The sequence below is a fragment of the Notolabrus celidotus genome, chromosome 6 (genome assembly GCF_009762535.1).
Source record: "Notolabrus celidotus isolate fNotCel1 chromosome 6, fNotCel1.pri, whole genome shotgun sequence".
In the NCBI taxonomy this organism is placed as follows: domain Eukaryota; kingdom Metazoa; phylum Chordata; class Actinopteri; order Labriformes; family Labridae; genus Notolabrus; species Notolabrus celidotus.
In genome coordinates this window covers 35321891-35329712 of record NC_048277.1, presented here as the reverse complement: position 1 = coordinate 35329712, position 7822 = coordinate 35321891, and the positions used below count along the sequence as shown (strand labels likewise).

Here is a 7822-nt window from a genome sequence, read left to right as displayed (position 1 = left end):
CTCCTCATAGGAGCTTTAAATTAGCATCCAAGATACTCTGTTAATTTTCAATCAATCAGTCAATTCATGTTTTATTTAAAGGCCCTGTGAGGAGTTTTGAACTGGTTGAGAAACAGACTGAAAATGATACTGATGCCTCTTTATAACCTTCAATAGCAAACAAGTCCATCAGCAGCAACACTGACACCTTCTCTGTTGTAATTTTTAATGCCTGAAACCGCCCTGGGGGGGTAGGTGCCAGACCAGATGATAGATATCTTGCTTCAGAAACAGCCTTTCTGTGACTGTTTTCATGGAAAATAATCACATTGCCTGATAAAGTTGACTTTTGAACACAACAGGATGAGGCTTTTGTTGAAAACACTACTTTTGCATTTATAGGACAAGAGATAAGAGGTATCGCTTTGTCTACAAGGGGTGTCAGAATCAATACAAAACAAGAGTTCCTCACAGCACCTTTAAAGAGTGTCAAATCACATTGAAAATAACTGTAATGGGGCGCCGGTGGCCTAACGGTCTAAGCGCCCCACGTACAGAGGCTATAGTCCTGGAGTCACTGGTGTAGACCATTTCCTGCATGTCTTCCGCCGCTCTCCACTCCCCACATTTCCTGTCTCTCTTCAGCTGTCCTATCAAATAAAGGCAAAAAGGCCAAAAATCATACATACACAGTTATACCAAACCTTAAAAGATGGAGCTGATTAAGGACTTTGTTAGCCTAGCTTAGCATAAGGCCAGAAACGGTGCATGAGGCTGCTATGCTGTTATGTCCCCCTGAGCATCCGACGTTTAGTTAATTGATCTGATTTATCCACACGTATGAAAAGTCCACTTTGGTCTGGAGTGGACAGAATGCAGGTTTGTGGTTAGGAGCTCCATTTAGTAGCGGGGGGGGAAAAGAAGTGAACTTCAGCGGTCTGTCGTGGCCGCGCTCCAACTCAGCACACCCGCTCATGCGTGCTAACTCGCCCGGCACATCTGCAGCGAGTACATATGTTTGTGTGTTATGTGTTTTCCCAGTTTGTGTCTGTGTCAATTTATTTGTGTTTGTGCTTGCATGCATGTTTGTGTTTTGCACACTCATGCCTCATCAACATCCCCGTCTGAGGCCCATCTGGTTTGCTTTGAAGAGGCTCGTGGAGCTGCAGTGGTCCGGGAGTTAAAGGCAGGGCCGGGCCAGCAGCGGTTCCTCCCCACTTACACATTAATCCCCGGTGCAAGGCCCTCTGCCAGCAGCAGTATAGAGCGGCCCTCGTGGCTACCTCCCAAACCACCCAAGCTCATACCCCACTTTCTCTCTTCTATTGCCCTTGAAATGGGGCCTGCTCTAAATATTATCTCCCCCTGTGCTTTATCCCTCCGTTTATCCCTAAGTCGGCAGGGAGAAGAAAGGAGCCGTGGGGCTGAGTCACATTTTCCCTTCTCTTCTCCTCTCTCTGAAACCACAGGCAGCGGCAGCGGCTTCCTGGAGATGAGCGCTTTTGTCTGTTGCGCGACCGCTGCGGCTTTAGGCAGATCCTCCTCTCATGAGGTAATGCACGGGCTCGATGAGGAGGCAGAGTGAGGAAGGATCTATATTTTTAACCTTTTGATTTATGGAAGGGAAGGGTGCTCCAGTGGGGTGCATGCTCCTTTTCAGGAACACCCTGCTTCACATGGAGGCCACTGCACAGACGCACACACTTAGGGTGGCCATTGCAACTGGTTGTCAACTGTTGCCTCGGGGTCTTCTCCACTGCAGCACCTGTGGGAGTTGCATGAACAGCTGAGGGCCGACAATCATTGTTGTGAGATTTTCCCAGCTGGTTATGGATCCCTAAACAATTTACTTTGAGGAATTAAGACTTAAAATGTGGATCTGATGAAGCAGAGTAATAAAAAGGGGCATGCTTAAATACTAAACCCTTAAATGTGTTGCATAACTTGACGCATGTTTATTCATTTAGATATCCATGAGGAGGGAATAAAGGAGATTTAAGGTTGCTCTCCGTTTTGTCTTCAGTATCGTCCTCATTGCTCCCGCCTCTCACACGACCATTTTGTTCAGAAGTATTAACCGTGGTGACGTAGCTTCAGTGAAAGCACGACACACACACACACACACACGCTCATGCACAGGAGAGGCCAAGTGAAGGACTTGGCAGTGGAGGGAGGTGTAGTACACGGAGAACTGGCAGGATCAAAAAATTGGAGTAGAGTGGGGAAAATGTTGCAGTGAGGTAAGAGAACGGCGACCTTTAAACTCTGGGATTTTTGAGTCGTGATGAATCTTCGGTGTTTGATATACTGATGAAGTATAGATGACAATTTTACTCTGCACTTTATGAAGAAACAAAACAAGATGTTAAAGAAGGTAATTTAAAAAGCTGTATTTGAACGTAAGAAAGCGCTCAGAATAAACCTTGAGAACTTTTGAAGCAGGGTTCCGGAATGGAATGTTTTAGAATTCCGGAACCCTGTCTGTTGCAGTGTAAATTGGCAACTTGCGGACAGGAACAGGCCGGTTTCATTACGTTATACCGCCAACTAGTGGCCTGACATGCATACTCCAGCTTTCTCAGTTGATTTTGTGGCTCTTTGTGAACCCTAAGCAGCAACCTCTGCTGCAGTTCCTCGAGTGTCCACTAGAGGCTGGCTCTGGAAGTACCAGAAACCACATACACACAAATTCAAAAAAGCCGATCTTTACAGCAGAAATAAACATGTTTACAGCCTGGTTCAAAAAACGAGTGTAGTCTGGATAGCTCATTTCTCGATCGGCACACACTGTACGGGGGTGTGAATTTTTTCATAACGTGGCAGTTTCTAAGATATTACGAGTTTTCCATTATGAGAGGCACAGCTGACTTGATTGTCAGGCGGGAACACTGTAGCTGTTGGCTAGGAGGCTCAAAGCCCGCCTCTTAACCTCACACTTCCTTAACATCAGTTATGTTGAGTTCAACATTTCCAATATGGCTGCCGCCGCCAGTCGGCTTCAAAAGAGCGTATCAGAAACAGATGGGTGACATCACGGATACTACAATTATTTACACAGTCTATGTTGGCAGTATGTGGACAGGAACAGGCTGGTTTCATTACGTTTTACTGACAACTAGTGGCCTGGCATGCATACTCCAGCTTTTTTAGTTGATTTTGTAGATCCCTGTGCACCTGCATCATTCTCACAGTGATGTCAGATGGATGCAAAAAAAGTTTTACTTCAAAGGAAAGACTTTTCAAATATTTGATGAGGCCATTTATGTCAAAACAAGGATGTAGACACACATATGGTGGGGCCAACAATCATAAAAATTATACTTTCTTCAACCAGCTAGTTATTATAGTGTCGACTAGCAAGTGTGACGATGTTTCATTTTTTTGTTCGACTAAACGTCCACATCCTTAATAATAATAAAGGTTGGTTTGTGTTGATTTTGGCGCCCCCTGTGGCCAAAGCAGTATCTCTTCTCTCTGTTGATTTTATCCTGCACATGCATTCGATTATGAACCAAAAATCTCAAATTGCAAGACCAGTCAGGTGACTATATAGGAACAGTTTTTGTGCTGATGGTTTTGTTTGCTTTGTACTTCATACAGAGGCTTCAGGATTGTTTTTAGTCTGTCACATGATCAACTAAAAACTCCTCACAGGAGCTTTAAATTAGCCACAAAGATGCTCCTTTAATTTTCAATGAATCAGTCAATTCATGTTTTATTTAAAGTGTCAAATTACAATGAAATTAACTATTATTTCATGGTATTTAACATACACAGATATACCAAATCTTAAAGTATGGAGCTGATTTAGGACCTAATTAGCCTAGCTTAGCATAAGGCCTGAAACGGGACACCAGGCTGCCATGCTCTGAGGAATTTTAGAAATGAATCAAGGGTCCTTTGGTGCATTTAAGAATGTCTTTTAAGGACAAAAACCAAGTCTGAAAGGCTCCTTATGGCTGTAGGTTTACACTAAGCTCTCAAAACTGGTGGCATAGTGTGGGATAGAAACCCAGCATGCATGTATCTGCATGTGTGCTCTGGTGACAACTGTTATCTGCAGCGACTCCTGTTGAGGGATGCCACCAAACTCGCTGACAGTCAGGATAATTGCTTCCTGTTTTAACTGTCATGGGTCGCTGAGGTCAGAGGTCAGGGTCAATCTCAGCTGTTGTGCTCGGGGCTACAGGAGACGCCACCTGGTCTTCAGATCACGGGCGATCCTATTCTCTCCAAACAATGTGCTTCCTCACCTTTTTTTGCATTCTTCAACACACTGCTGGAGAGCGGCTGTTCTCCGCTTTCTAACAGGCTGCGTTCAACACCTCATAAAAAAAAAAACAGAGGGCTTTAAAATGACCGTGTTTGAAGGGCGGGCGGACTCCTCTGTGGCAATGTTTCTGCTTCAACGCTGCCACCTGTTTCTGAACCCTGTTTGACTGACCCTGAACGCATCTCAGCACCAAACATCTCCTCCTCATAATTACAGTACTCCCATTAAAGTTAAAATCCTGCATCCCGCTTTAAAGCTGCCATCAGCTAAAAATCAACCGGCCTTAATGGCTGCTGACTGCATTCCCACACTGCCCGGCCCCCTCCTCCGTTTTCACTGATCTGATAGTTTAAGTACATGCTAGCATAATTAAGGTCTCTTCCTTGATTAGATTTGCACCAGCTTTTAACAAAGCCTGCTCGAACCTAATCCAATGAGCCCCATTGTGGGGAGAGCAGAGGGATGACATCGCTCCTGGTTAGCTTCAAAATCAACCGAGCCGTCGAGCAATTAGAGGCCAAGCCGATAAAGAGGCTGGACGACTGAAACTAATGACACGGTGCTCCACAAAGCCGGACAATTGAGCGGTCATTTGAGGCTTCATAAAAAGGTGCAAACTTTTCAGGGATCGGCTGAAAAATGAGGATTGTGTGTTTATGGATTTATGTTTGAAGCTGTCACACTTTGTTAAAATCATTTACAGAAGAAGAGGTGTTGAATTGAAGGCATGATTCAGTTCTTTCCACACTGAGTACAGGCGGCGACGCTCTCTGCCAGGTTTAAATTGGATTTTAATGTTTCTTTCGTCAGGTTAATCAAGCATGGGCCGATCAGATCTCTGCCAAACCTCTACTACTCCCTCACTGCGAGAGAACTCCTGTATCACCGCTCATAAACGTACTCCAGGCGTGTTCATGTCATGTTCACAGCCGCCTGGACTTCATTGCACGCTGCAGAACCTGACCCACAGGGACGGTTCGTGGAGCGGGCCCCGGTCGGGCGTAGAGGTGTCGGCGTTGGCTGTGTCCTCCGGTGACACTTGCCATAATCAGTTGGAGACTAAACCTCCTTCTGACCTGTGGCTGTGTGTCCCACACTCAATCCCCTAATCTTCTCCTTTGTTCTGTGTCACCATCAATTAGTCATGTACCGGGAGTCAGCCAGAGGAAAGTGTGTGTGAGGATACATGCCTGTGCTTGAACACTTTAATTACACTAACTGTGAACTCGGGAGGTTATTGTATGGAGTGGGCGTATGAAAGGAAGCCGGGCAGACTTCATTTAACTATTTAATGCTTAATTAATCATTTCAGTCATTTTGAAAGACCAACTGACAAAAACACTTTAATGTGAATATTCATGTTGATTCTTAACTCTTGGGAGTCAGAGGTTCTTTCTATCAAGAAAAGGGATTTAATCAAACTTTGCAATGCTTGAAAATTTAATTACTAATGAAAATAAATGTTAAATGCAGCCATTGCTTAAGGTAGTAATCTCAAACTGTATTTTTAAAATGTTTTGTGTATTCGTCTTTTACTTTTTAAACTCTGTTGGCAGATTTAAAAGCCAAAGCGTGTTTGTTTTAGGATTAGGGACACATCATGGATAAAGAAACTGGAATAAATAAGAATGAAGGTGTAATTCAAAGAAACTAGAAATGTAAGGGTGGAAAAACAAAAATATTTAGTAGAATAAAGACATAAATTTACTAGAACAAAGTTAGAAAACTACAAGAAGAGATTGGTAAAAGAAAATATAAATATTATAGGAATAAAATCCTAAATCTAAAAGAATAAAATAAGAATATTACAAGACTACAGTAATTAGAAAATATAGGTATTTATGAGTAATATTTTTATTCATACAAATACAAAGTTGTACATTTATGAAAAGAAAACAAATCATATGTTGATAAGAATTAAGTTGACATTTTTTTAAAAGGGAAAAAATAATGAGAATTAAGATTTAAATTCACGGGAATAAATTCATAAAATTAACAGAACTAAATTAAAATAATTAAATAAATTAGTCATTCATTTATTAGAATTAAGACGTAAAATTACAGCAACAAAGTCGTAACTTTAGGGAATAAAGTTGTAAATTAACCAGAGCAAAGTCATAAAATTACAGGAAGAGTTTGGGAAAAGAAACACATAAATATTAAAGGAATAAAGTCTGAAATCTACAAGAATAAATACAAATATTACAAGACTACAGTAATAAGAAAATATGGATGTAAATGGATGAGTTAAAGTTTTATTCATACAAATATAAAGTTGTAAATTTATGAAAACAAAAAAAATGATGTTTATGAGAATAAAGTTGACATTTTTTAAAAGGGAAAATAATGAGAATTAAGATTTAAATTCACAAGAATAAATTCATAAAATTACCAGAACTAAATTGAGATAATTAAATAAAATTGTCAGAAATTTATTAGAATTAAGCCGTAAAATTACAGCGACAAAATCGTAACTTTAAGATAATAAAGTTGTAAATTTACCAAAACAAAGTCATAAAATTACAGGAAGACTTTGGTAAAAGAAACATATATATATTATAGGAATAAAGTCTGAAATCTACAAGAATAAAATAAGAATATTACAAGACTACAGTAATAAGAAAATATAGATGAACATTTTTTTAAAAGGGAAAATAATGAGAATTAAGATTTAAATTCACAGGAATAAATTCATAAAATTACCAGAACAAAATTGAAATAATTAAATAAAATTGTCAGAAATTTACTAAGCCGTAAAATTACAAGTCATAACTCTAAGATAATAAAGTTGTAAAATTTTACAAAAAAACTGAAGTTGTAATTTTATGATTATGAACTTTAATCTGTGGTTAGCCTATATTTTATTTTGAAGGGTAAAATCAGAAGAGCAGCTTAATGCCTGCAGCAAAAGGACAAAACTGGAGTGCCTGTTATACTTCCCTTTGAGTTTCACAGATAATAAAACACTGAACCTTTTAACACTTCAGAGCCAGATTGTTATAAATTGAAAGGCTTTTTAAAGACTGTTATTTATGATTTCAAAATAAAATTAAGAGTGACTTTAGTCTGGAATTATAACTTCATTCTCAGAAACTGGCCTTAATACTTTGCTGGCGTACGGTATGTTGTGGGATAAAGCACGACAGATTCAGATCGTACTACACGCGGAAAAGGCGACACCTTTACAAACATCCCAGGCAGATTTTGTAAGTGTTGCTCATCTTACATCACTTTACCAGCATGCATAAGTTATCAGACTGGCTCTAATTGATCTTTCCTCCGACCAGATCAGTGTCCAGATTAAGAACAGGAAAGGTTATCAAAGAGTCTCTTTCTCTCTTCCTCCTTCTCCCTTCCTTCGTCTCTTGCGTCTGTAAACCCTCCTCTATTCTTAACAATAGGATTTCACACTCTCTATAAATAGGCCTGAACAAGTCACAGCTCACCTGTTCAAGCTGTAACTAATCCAGAACTATTTGTATATACCCTTGAGGTACAATGATCCTGCCCATGAGGTGCCAGGGGATGAGCAGGCAGTGCTGGTGTGTGTGAGAGAAAGACATAAAGAGG

The 7822-nt window shown here is 40.4% G+C and overlaps 1 protein-coding gene across 1 annotated transcript in view; it reads left to right on the top strand.

Moving 5' to 3' along the window:
• Nucleotides 1–2153: 2153 nt before the first annotated feature.
• The window catches only part of LOC117813763 (transcription factor SOX-6-like), a 43865-nt gene continuing 38196 nt past the window's right edge, over nucleotides 2154–7822 (top strand). Inside the window, exon 1 of the mRNA XM_034684792.1 lies at nucleotides 2154–2219. The gene's annotated coding sequence lies outside the window, so the exon portion shown is untranslated. The remainder of the gene's footprint in view (nucleotides 2220–7822) is intronic.